The 13,196-nt window shown below is 39.0% G+C and overlaps 1 long non-coding RNA gene across 1 annotated transcript; it reads right to left on the reverse strand.

Moving 5' to 3' along the window:
• Positions 1 to 887: 887 nt before the first annotated feature.
• Positions 888 to 7,464, reverse strand: LOC137980208 (uncharacterized). Its single transcript, XR_011118463.1, has 3 exons — positions 7,419 to 7,464; positions 2,419 to 2,524; positions 888 to 1,017 (listed from the first exon to the last, which is right to left on the reverse strand). It is a non-coding gene; the product is annotated as an uncharacterized lncRNA (long non-coding RNA).
• Positions 7,465 to 13,196: the final 5,732 nt, after the last annotated feature.

A 13,196-nucleotide genomic window follows, 5' to 3' on the forward strand; every position in this document is an offset into this window, starting at 1 on the left:
TTTCACATCGCACGATAGACCATTGTCAATCATAAGGGAATAATAATTAAAGCAACCAAACCTGAGAAAACTGAGTGACAAAATTAGTCTAATCAGGAGGCTATCCCGGATCATATTACTGCTTAGATGGGTCTCTGTGGTTTTAGCAAGAGGACGGTAAGTTAGCAAACTGTAACGGTTTAATAGACCTCTTTAGCTTGAACGTTTTGTTTTCCCATTTCAGACCACGTGATGTTCTCAAGGGAATTTTCCTTTTTGTTTTTTCATACGTTGTGCATACATATGCACGTGCATGAGACGGCATTTGAAAGAAACGTTTCCCTAGAGTGACATCAAGTGGTCTGAAATGGGAAAACAAAATGTAAAAGCTAAAGTGGACAATAGGCCTTTTGCAACAAACAATCACGTGGTACAAAATCCGCCATGCTGGAGGGCAAGCTCATTATTATTCCCCCACTGGGACATTAAAACAAAGGCAAGTCAAGCTTCACTGGTTCAGGTCTCTCTGTTTTAATGTCCCAGTGGGGGAATAATAATGAGCTTGCTCTCCAGCATGGCGTATTTTGTACCATGTGATCGATTGTTGCAAAAGGCCTATTGCGTCTCCCCCTCTAATTAAAGTTACAGTATGGTATCGTGTTATATCATCACTTGTCACTCCAGAAATACATTACATAAATGCCATGAAGTATCCTCTTCGATTGAACATAAGCTGTTATGATAACCCTAACCAAATTAAAGAGTAATTGACTTGTATACATAAAATATTAGAATTAAACGTGCAACCTCAGTACGCGAATTTCTGAACATTGAAAAACTCACTCGTTATGTTGAAGAAGTTCTGAATATCTTCAATTCCACCACCGCAATTCCTTACACAAGGTCGGCGGCCTTTAACATCCTCTTTCTGCAATGCTTCCTTCTTCCCAAAACGCGATGAATGCCAAGGACGAAATTCAGCATTCTTTATTATACTCCATGGTCCTTTTAAATCCAATGCATGATCAAGCTTTTGTGCTATGGAGGAATGATTTCAAATGTCGTCGTGAGTTCGATTCCTGTGCACCGATCATACAATCCTAAAGTATTTAAATTTTAAGAGTAGGGACCGGTGACGTCGACAAAAACGTCACCTCAAGTATAAGTCGATTTCTTCAATGCGAGTAATTAAAGTATCATCCTAAAAATAAATTGGTACGAGCGCTTTCAGAGTAAAAATAGGGGATGAAAGAGCTCGCGTTGTCGTCAAAACCTCAAATTTGGTGATTTTACGTCTTTGTTGCGGTCTTTAGGGTCGCTTAATAAGTGACATACGGAAATCGCGTGAATCAGTTGCTTTTCCAACTCGCTTAAAGTTAAGCGACTAGGCAAACTTCATTGGAATTTTCATTAAATTTAAGCCACCAAACCAAGCAGCGTAAGCGAGAGTTGGCAATTAATTTCGGCGAGGCTGGAGTTGGCGTTGATACAAATCTCATTGCCCTTCCTATGTAAATCATGTTGTTATAATGCTAATGCTGTTACTGTTATAATGCTGTCTTTGCCATAACACCCTCAAATAGACCATTTGGGCCGCCACGCAGCTCTCGGGATTGGTTCAGAAAACAATGGACACGGTACAAAAGAAACAATGAACCATGACGTAAAACACAATGCAGCTGCGTCCTAAAGGGATCCAATGAAATTACAGGTTGTAAAGAACTGCGTCCTGACTGTAGCATTTTACAGTTCTGTGCTCAGTTACCAGGCCTTTGCATAAAGGCGAGGCTGGAGTTGGAGTTGATACAAATCTCATTGCCCTTCGTATGTAAATCATGTTGTTATAATGCTAACCCGTTTCTACTTACGTAACAAATGTTATGAGGTTTGTATCAAAGCAACTCCAGCCTCGCTTTTATTCAAAGGCCTGGTAACTGAGCACAAAACTGTGAAATGTTCTATTGTTAGACTTCTTTCTTCCTAAGGCGTGAAAGCCAGAAACAATAAGCGAAGTAAGAAGGCTTTGAAGTACGCCCGAGTTCTACTTTGATTGTGAACGGGGTTTAGTTTCAATTGAAGTACCTTACTTTAGAACCTTATTATTAGAAAGGACCTATCTTCAGGAAAGCTGAAGTACCATCTTTAATAGTCTAGTTTTACCCCCCTGAAATGCGTACCCGAGCAAATCAAAACACGGTAAGGCTATAAGTTGTCGAGTAAGTCTCAAGTTGACTTGAGTTGCCGTTGCATTTATGGCCTACTTAGACCCAGCATGAATTCGCCCACTAGGGCACGGAATCAATCAGTCTCACTGGTCTGATCTAAGGGTAAATTGGTGATAGGTGTCGAAGGTTTCTCGAATGCAAAACGAAGCTTAATTAAGTATTGTCGAGTTTATATAATTTTAAGTACTTTAATGAAATACTTTTCGCTACACACCTTTGCGAAAGGGTCCTGCGCTTGTGGAAATGATCAGAAAGGCACAGACGGCCACAATCAAAATGGGTTTCATGGTGAATCAACGAAAAAACCAAGAACCAACAATCTGATTGGGAAGATTTAAAAATAAACCAGGCAAAATCAGTGATAATGCTTTGATGTACTGTACAACATTTCGCAAACTTTTTCCCTTTTTGTTTAACATACCGGTATGCAGTAGGTAGAATGTTGCCTGAACCAAGGCTTTCCTCCTTTTTGGAGCACTCTGGAATTTTGTCGGTCGATAAGGGAATCTTTACTGACATCATTGAATACATTTTGTTTCCCTAACATGCGAGGTTGCTCACAGACGGCCCTCACGGTATTTACAAATTGACTTCAAAAGATAAAAGAATCTGTTACATTGTAAAACTCAATAGATTTGTTAAAAACACAAAAAATCACAAAATCAGTGATAATGCTTTGATGTACGGTATAACATTTCGCAAACTTTTTCCCTTTTTGTTTCACATACCAGTATACAAATGCAAGAGGTAGAATGTTGCCTGAACCAAGGCTTTACTCCTTTTTGAAGCACTCCGGAATTTTGTCGGTCGATGAGGGAATCTTTACTAACATCATTGATTACATTTCGTTTCTTTAACATACGAGTTTGCTCACAGACGGCCCTCACGGTATTTACAAATTGACTTCAAAAGATAAAAGAATCAGTTACATTGTAAAACTCAATAGGTTTGTTAAAAAACACAAACAAACATAGCTAAGTCGGCCATTTTTGAAGACGGTAGAGCCCATTCTCGTCCCCAGAGTCCCTCTTTTCTTTTGGTCCGCGCCAAGAACACGGACTCCGGCCACGGCCAAAAATACGCGCAGTCGCTGAAACCGTTAACAAACGTTATTGTTTCGGATTTCTGAGAATGCGCAGAAGAGCCGGAAGTCTGTGATTTGTGGACTTCCCGCTTTGGCTGTGGCCAGAATCCATGTTCTTGGCACTAACCAAAAGAAAAGTAGATACTGGGGACGAAAATGGCTAGAACCAACTGTAGGACACAACGCGCATGCCGTAAATATCCTGCAACGTAAATATCAAGGCAACGAATATGCAATTTTGTCCCAAGGAGTCACTTCTCTCATTGGAATTCATCTATCTCTGTTTAATCAACTTGCTTTAATTATCAAGGTGCTTAGCTTTGGGACACTGAAAAAAGGATTTTATCATCGTCATGATTTGATAAAATTTCCTATTTACTATGAGCTCTTTGCTTTTCAATCAGCAATGAAATTTAAAGCCCATTGTTAACTGACCTCCGTTCTAATGCCCCTTGCAAATGGACTCAACATCTTTAACAATGTAAGGACGTGCAGTGTATTATGAGAAGGATATGACCCATAAGACTTTGTAAACTTACAAAATTCGGCTGCCAACTTGTTTTCAACATGTTAATGGTTGTTGTCTCCATGGAAACCATATGTAATGCTCGTGCGTGGCACCAACAATGTTGGAAGAGTTGTGAAAACGGATCCAACATTGTTGCGCTACGCTTCGGCGATCACGGAACAAAAGAAATGTTGGGAGTTATTGGCTCAAAAGTTTGAGCAGTTTCAAACTTCGTGCAACAACATGCAACAGGTTTGCAAACGGACGCAACATGTAACACGCAACAATCTTAGAAGTTGTTGCCCAACAATGTTGCGTCTGTTTTCACAGGGCTTAAAAATTTCAGGGGGCACTTCACCCTCTGCCTTTGTTCGTATTCATTCAAGCACGACTAGTAAGCTCTGTGTGCGTCCACGATTGATTTAAGGTAGCCAGACACAAGGGGTTATATTGCAGGGACATGTTGCAGCGCTAAAAAACTTGCTTAGTGCACACTGAAGCGACATGTAACAGGGACGTGCAGCCGGGACATGTAGCAGGGACAAAATCACAACATGTGCACACGCATGCAATGTTGTGGGTACATGTTTCAGGAATATGTTGCAGTGAAATGTCCCCTCGAGTGAACTGACACTTTTATTGAATTGTGCAACACCAAGTTGAACTTCATTGGACACGCCTCTGGAACAAAGCCCTTTAAACATGTACCCGCAACATTTTCATGTGTGTGGAAGTGTTGTGATTTTGTCCCTGCTACATGTCCCAGCTACACGACCCTAATATGCATGTCGCCTTAGTAGTGTATACTACACATCTTTTTGTCGCTGCAACATGTCCCTGCATCATGACCCCTTGTGTCCTCCCACCTTTAAGGCACCGCGCCTTTCTCGTTTTTTAAAAGGGGTAGTTACCTCGGGTTAAAAATTAAATTTCTTTTTCTTCGGTCAATTAGTGTAAGCAATACGCTTTCCAGAAACAAATTGCAATGTTAATGAGACGAATTGTGAAGATTGCCGTCAGAAAAGATTGCCCATAATACGTGCATAATAACCATATGATCACGAAAACTCTGATGGCGAAAATGCAGAAGTAATGTCACGAAACAATTAGTTTTCGCATTCAGCTTTGCAAACATGAAGTTATGACTGACGTATTCAAGAGTTTTTGGGAGCTGTCACAATTGTTGACAGTGCTTCGAGTCGAGGAACCTACTCTAAAGCTGTTCCATGTTCTCCACTGAAATCGCTGGCTTGGATCAAAATTCAATAGAAATGCAATTGTTTAGGAATGAGTCCCTTCTTTCATAAATTAAAAAGATGAACCACATTTAGGCGTGTTTTTGGCCTTATCCCCATAGAATCTGCCGATTCTCACCCAGCCCATTGAACAAGGTCATAATTTACAAGTCCAGTGTTTTGTAAACGACTTCGAAAAGCTATTAATAAGCATATAATGACTGGCCCCAAGGGAAACAGTGAGTTTTGTTCCCCGAGACCCTCAATGTGCAACAATGAGGGTCGAGGGGAAACAAAACTCACTGTTTCCTGTGGGGCCAGTCATTAAGTGTCTTGTAATACTTCCCAACTCAAAATAGAGCAATACACGGATTTTTACCGGGAATTTGCCGCTGTTTCAAAGTTACACCTCCTAATCACGTGCGAGTAGAAAGTTCAAGTCGTTGCTTCCCTAGGGAGTTAGTGAGTTTTGACCCATGACACGTGACACGTTCTCCTCCAATCGGAAAACGTATTTGAGTTGGGGAGTATAACAAACTCAATTATCCAATCCTATGAATTGTTCAGTGCACGTAATCTGCGTATCAAACTAACAAAGAAAATTCTCACCGTTTTTCTAGTGGTTTTAATAATCGAGGGAGAGATTTAAAAGATTGATCAAGTTGGAAAAGAAACTTTCAGCAAAAAAAGAGGAACTGTGAACACTGGTTGCGATACCACTGTTAGCAACAAAACCTTGAAAAAAAGGTCCACGCACATGGGCCTTAAATGTTTCCTGCCAATTATGTTTCAAGATTTCTTTCAATAGGATAGGACTGTCCATAATTACAACACTAGATATGCTTCCAAACAAAACCTATATAAGCCAAAAGTTCGTTCCAATTCTGCAAAACAAACAATAGCGTTTACCGCTACTCTTTTTTGGGACAACATCCCCACCGATCTAAAAGACCTTAGCGTCTTCAACTTTTCCAAAAGATCATGGTTTTGTTTACTGTCTGAGCAACATTTTCAAACAGAATTAATTGAAAAGAGTGTAGTGTAATGTGAAGTGCTATATATCTGCTATGTATCTGCACTACACTCTTTTCAGTTAATTCTGTTTAAGATATAAGTGCTACACGGCCAACGTTTGTATAAACGTAACCTTTCCTTGTACTTCAACATTTTCAAAGCCAATCTTAGTTCCTTAGCAAATAAACTACTTAGACATTTCTTCTCTTTTGATGTCTTGCATATTTCTCAAACATCAAAAACCTGGAGACTAACTCGAAAACCTCTCGGTTATTATAGTCTCCAAGCTCTAATTTCTGCACAAATATATACCTTTTTTTCCTTTTCTTCTTTTATACTAATTATTAATGTAACAAAATGCAAATGAGTGAATAAACAATTTGCTTGACAAAGACCCCGCCCTTTACACGAGGATATCCCTCTCTCCCACATGAATAAAATTTTCACCATTAGCTAATTGCTTTTTGATTCTGGACCTTTCTCCTTTGTCTCTTTTGAAGTCAACCCTGGCGATTACAGATTGGCGGCGCCCGATGAATAACTTCTTTCCACATCACACCTTGCACCCTGCTTTGTTGCTCTTTTTCGCGAAATTAGTTTGCAGCTTTTTCAAATGGACACTAATATTCTTAGAAAGCTTTAACAGTGATCGCGCCAAACAAGAAACAACAAGCTCTACCTTATTAGTATGCTTTATACAGTATTTTATAAGTTTTAAAGTTCATGCACATTGTCTTTGCAAAGGAATTATAAAACTAGTAGACTATAGCTAAATTAAATTTAGCAGAATTTCATGGCCTCCCCTTCCCCTTTGTCAAGAAATTACAAGAAAGCTATGGAAAGAACTTGAATAGGATGAATTTCTAAGAGTGCAAAACAGTGTTAAACAATGCCAACCATTACCTTGTATGATCTGCCTTTTGTTTATGAGTAAGTGAAGGTGAAACTGGATTCCCTGGGTTACTTGTTTACAGAAAAAAAGCCCCCTTAATTTTCGGTTTTCGGTTTAATTTTAACGTTCTTACAGGGTCCTTTTTTACGTGCAGTTGTCATCTGTCTTTCCTAAAGACCAATATGAATTATTTTGTCTCATATGCTTTAAAATGTCGACATTGCAGCTCGTGTTCCTGATTGCATCGTGGAATACAACTGACCGAGTTTTGATTCAACTTGTTTTATCAACTGATGATACAGCTGAGGATTCTGCTTAAGGCCCTAGGCCGTAACACTTGTGAGAAAAGATTGAGAACATTTACGCAAAATAACAAAATAGCGATCATATGATTTCCTCTGAAAGAGAAATTAAGCAACTGATCGGCTCTCTTCATAATGTATTTCGCTGAATTTGGCAAAGACAAACAAGTTATTCATACCTGCAGAAAGTTCAAAAATTTAAGTTGCGGTCAGCTTCAACTGGTTTCACTCCCCTTCTGATCAGTCGACTTATGGTTAATGACAAAATTCTTTCTTTTATATATACGTGGAAATCGTATCATAGGTGTTGTTATACTTACAAAATTCCCATGGAAATTTTTGCCTGAAGATAAAACTAATATGTTTCATTAGTTTTTTTTTTAATCAAAGCACTCAGTGTTAAAGTCAGCAATTATTTTATTGAATAAATTAGTAACGGTGTGGAATACTAGTGTGTTCTTGTAACAAAAAAAAGATCGTATTAACAAGGATAAAATGAAACAAGGGTGTTGAAAATTTATCTGTGAGATCATTCATTTATACACGTGAAAATCGCATCATCGTTGTCTTTACACTATGAAAATTGCCATGGAAATTTTTGCCTGAAGATATAACTAATATAATATGTTTCATTAATCTATTTTTTAATTCAATGTACCTTTTAAATCAGCGCTAATTTTAACTTAGCATTAGCACTGTAGAATACTCATGTGCTCTTGTAACATTAAAAAAAAACTAAATAGATAAAATGGAACAAGACTGTCGAGAATTCAAGTTTTATTTCTATGGATACTTCGATGGATATTTCAAGTCAAAACTCTCCTTAGATATTTTCTTGATAAAAAAACAAATGAACACTAGTCAGACGAGTACACTTATAAGCCGGGTTACTCCCGCTAGAACATTATTCGCCGTAATTTTCTGCGCAGAAGTCTTCCACTTTCCGCTCAACGGAGCTTGTCCCTCTTGCTATAGAGCTCTTTACATGAATAAGTTGTCCAGTTTTCCATGGTGAAATTACTAATTTACATGTCTCCTTCTCTGTCCACACCGTTAACTTTTCTTTGGACAGCTTTCCAAGATTTCGTACTCATTGTAGAAGGAAGTTAGTCACCGCCAGCTGTTGGCCGTAAAAAAATACAAAGAAAAATAAGGAGTTTGATCTGGTTTTGATTTGCTGTCACGCGATAAATAAATTACCGCAAGCGATCGTGGCAATCAACCAAGCTCTTTTGGTAATTCCATTGAAAGACCTTGAAAATGAAGTACTATCCAGATTTTTGTCAAACTTGGCACAATTGATATTGATGCACAGGACATTAAAAAATTGCAGAAAAAGATGGGGTCTCCGTGCTGTTTTCGCTCCGTTGTTATATAACAAAAGCTACTAAATATTACTGAAAACTTGTGCCTACTTGTTTATCCGGGCTATAATCTTTCAGAAAAGTGATTTCAAATTGCTCGATCTTACAAAGAAATGTAAGCAAATTGGACCGCTACATCACGATCACCTCAGTCACACTCAGATGTCTGGATCCAAATGCAGTGCCGCGTCATTTGTATATGAATACTACAACTTCTACTATCCATTATTTTTCTCCTTAAAATATGTTTTTCGTGTACCTATTACGAGTAAATAACACCATTTAATAGGCGGCTCAGTGTGCTCGCTTCTTCGCAACACAACGACAAATGGACAGCAAAAGGCCAATTTTCGGCTCCAAGTAGTCCTCTTCCGCGAAAGGACTTGGGAGAGTTCCAACGTGGCTTCCAACGTTATGCGCAGTCGGAGATGCGCAGTGCAAAACCGTTCAGGGGCATCACGTTAATACAAGGCTCTTTCCATTTTGCCCTTCATGGTAAATTTCTTGTTGTATCGTCACTAATCATCAAGATTAACTTTAAACATGTTGTCACATAAACAAAATGGTTGATTAATGTTCTTATTTCTTCTTAGCCAATAAACCAAGATCAATAGGGACATTATTTTGCTTCAATGATTTTTGTTTCTTTACTTTAAAAATTTCTTCATATTGTACTCAGTGCAACAACCATCCTATATAGGTCGATTATTCAAAACCTCGAAACCTCATGAAGTGTAGATTACATAACCACAACCCTGACCCAAACTAGAATTAGAGTCTTAAGTTCTCAATTTTTTATGCGGTCACATTCGAAGGCTATTAAAGGCACCGGGCAAAGAGCTTTAACATTTTCTTCAACGTCCATTATCGATTTTGTTGAACGATGTTGACTGCTGGGATGGGAAAAAGGTTTCAACGCATCATCAACATTTGATTCAACAAAGCTTCACGCGAAGCCCGATATTCAGGATAGAGTACTGCAATGTGTAAGCATGACAATAACAAACTTGACTAACTAAGACAAAGCACGCGCGCACGCAAATGAAAGAGATGAAACTAAAGCGACATAAATAATTAAAACCGACAATAATAACTGTAAGGGAACAGAAAAAAGTCCTCCCTTGCTTTTATAAAATATTCTTCAAAGATATTTCGACAAATGAAAGAAAATGCAGGCTTTATACTTCTTGATTGAAACAGATTTTCTTGATACACGCTCATATTTCCTACTGGCCAAGCAAAACGGGCGTCTGACAATACATAACCAATCAAAATTCGTGTGATGTCACAGTCGTGTCTCCATACTCTAATCTAAACACAGCTATTGACCAATGAGAGTGCGCGTACTATCCTAATTATTTTGTAATTAAAACATAGCACGCGCGCACGCACATGAAAAAGATGAAACTAAAGCGACATAAATAATTAAAACCAACAATAATAACTGTAAGGGATCAAAAACCCAATAACGACTACGCGTGCTATATTTATATGCTAACATCAGCTGAAACGCGGCAACATCTTGTAGTCCATGATGTCTAGGACTATAAAAATGCTTATAGATTAAGTCGTCGCATTTCCTGTCAACAGTCAGGAACAGTCGATTACTGGAATGAGCTCTAAGGCGCCTTTGGTGGTTATTAAATATCAGCTTCAATTTAGTGCTGGTCGATCCAACATACTGCAATCGGCAAACCTTACAAGTAATTAAATATACAACATAATAAGAATTACAATCTAACTGATAGTTTATAGTATAGGTTCTCTTGGTTGCATGGCTCGTGAAAGTACTACCGGGAACAACGTGGTTGCAAACATCGCATCTCGTAGTATTACAATGCCCGTTCCTTTATTGTCCCGATTGTTAATAAATAGTGGCCGTAGTTTCGCACGAACCAAATAATCGTGCAGATTCTTTGGTCGGCGGAACGACATCATTGGCACATTAGGTACTGCTTGTTTGCATCTGTCAGGCAAGTGAAGGAGTAGATGTAATTCCTTCAAAAAAACCGCTATATTAGGCAAACTTGGATGATACATAACAATGAATGGTACCCTATCGATGGGAGGTTGAGTTTTAGGTTCAATAAGTTTATCCCGATCCATAACCCGGGAGTACGTAGGTTCAATTAATGATCCTCATTTTACTTATGTTGAATACGCACTCAGATGAATTTCATGGGGACAAAATTAATCCTGGAGAAAACAAGAAAACAAGAGTGGAGTAATTGAAACTGATTTGTATACTAAACCTACTGACAAGCATCAGTAACTTTATCACACATCACGTCATCCTAAGGGTTGTAAACGTAGCATTCCGTATTTTCAGGCTCTTAGGTGAAAGCGCATTTGCTCTACGTCGGCTTTGTTCGAGAAAAGGGCTAAGGAACTGATTGACTTCTTGGTAGCTAGAGGGGACCAAAGAAAATTTATCTGTGCTCAGATCCAGAAAGTTAGGGTTATTTATTCTTACTGGCTGTAAGGTCCTGTAGGGTTAGTGAAAATAAAAGGTTTTGGAATTGTCTGCAGTTTGGTGTTTTCGGTTAATACTGCTCAATGAAATCACTTAACTACTTAAATTACTTAACTAGTGAATTCCACGGTAAATTTCACTCGAAAAACTGATATCGCATGAATCACGAAGCGATCAGTGCGATATTTACTGTGGAATTAACCAGTTAGGCAATATTATTTTGCTTGAATCGCGTGAGTTTTAGAGGAAAACAAGCAAATCCTCAGCAAGCGAACGGAAAAGGAGGGCAAGTTGGGGCATGACCCAATGCAGCGTAACCCTAAAAGACACGTGAAACAACACGTGCATCCCAAGACGCATAAATTAGGGAGAAGACTTAACTGATTTGAGTGTAATGAGAAGTGCTAGTTTTCTACCCCATATGACCCATGTGACCGTTAGCCCTACTAATGGAAATGAGCCCATACAAGGACAGAGAAAAACTCTGGCCAGGGTGGGAATTGAACCCACGACCTTCGCGTTAGATTACCGCTTCTCTACAGACTGAGACGGTCAGACGGGAGCAGGCCGTGGGAACTGAAGACGTTAAAGTCACGGCAATGAACATGTACGAGTACAAGGAAGGATTATGTTTTTGCAAACGTTGGACATGAAGCACTATATTTCAACAGACTTAACTGATTTGAGTGTAATGTGAAGTACTGGTTTTGTACCCCATATGGACCATGTGGGCGTTAGCCCTACTAATGGAAATGGAAATTGAAAAACTAAAGCCGCACTGTAACCTTAATCCAAAAACACTTCTTTTGACTGACGAAACAACGCACCATTTGTACAACAAAGATTATTCATGTACACGTCAAACAAAAGATTTTTGTATGCACTGTTTCAATGCTTTTAGAGCCCAAGTTCAAGTCCAACATTCATACACGACTCCGAGGCCTTAGCTTAAATTTGATAGCATAGTTTTCTTTGTGATGACATAATTCTCAAGGGAGGCGTCAATACAAAAGAATATTGATATTTGTCCTGAAACCGTTGCAGTCAAGTCAGAATATTGATATATAGTTTCAAATCAGTGAGAAGGGTATTCCAGAGAGGAGGCTGATTTCCTCGAAGAGCTGCTGGGTAATGAAGCCTAATGTTAAACGGTTCGTCAAAGCCAGAATACCAATATCCTCTCAGTCAAGTGACTAAAAATCTCTGGAGACACAGATAACAATAACATTGTTACGTCATGACGCGATGTTGGTGGTATAAAAAAGTGAGCTAAGGAGGGATCTATTGTTTACGGGTACCAACAAGGGGGCGATGATGTCACATACAAGACAAGGATTTGGAAAAAGTATAGGTAATCGCAGCGGGTAAAGTAAAATTAAGGATTAATATCACGCGAGTTCTCAGAAGTTGCTGAAATTGAGCGACGAAGGGAAGAGGGCGTTTAAAAGAGAATCAAGTACTGAAATCTCAATTCCTTGTAAAAACCAGCATCTTAATGTTTTTTTGATAGGCTAGGTATCGGAGAGCCTGAACATTTATGCATGCGCTGACGGAATGTTTGAACAAGAGAGAAAAATGCAGTATCTCCAGACGTGGCACTGGAGCGTCGTACCAAACAAGTGATCCCGGGATTTCGGCCCGTGTGATCGCTTTTGGACACAGTTGGCCGCAGTTGGCCATTCGCCGCTTTCTGCTACCGACCTCGCCTCCCGGTACGGCATTGAGGGAGAGATATGTCGGCCCCTAAACCATATGAGACAAATCCCACTCGCAGCTCCAGACCGCCCTTGTCTTTACAATTTAGCCTAAGATTTTGATCGCTCATATATTCAAGAGATAAGGTATTTTATCAGCCATATGGTAAGCACTGGAGTCGCAGATTACTACGTGTACGCATGCGCCCTGGTAAAGGTAACATACACAAATGCTTAAAGTTTATTTCGTCTCGAATTTCAGAATAACTATAAGAGCTAATACCTTACAGGCATTACATTTACAGCTAAAATGCATAGCATATGCAGGTACATAACTAAATACACAATATTTTAAAGATATGTCAATTAAAAAGAAGAGCCGCTGTACAAAATGCGGTCCTTGATTATCTTTTAAAACCAGTAAAT

This window comes from Montipora foliosa, chromosome 12 (genome assembly GCF_036669935.1).
Source record: "Montipora foliosa isolate CH-2021 chromosome 12, ASM3666993v2, whole genome shotgun sequence".
Lineage (NCBI taxonomy): Eukaryota > Metazoa > Cnidaria > Anthozoa > Scleractinia > Acroporidae > Montipora > Montipora foliosa.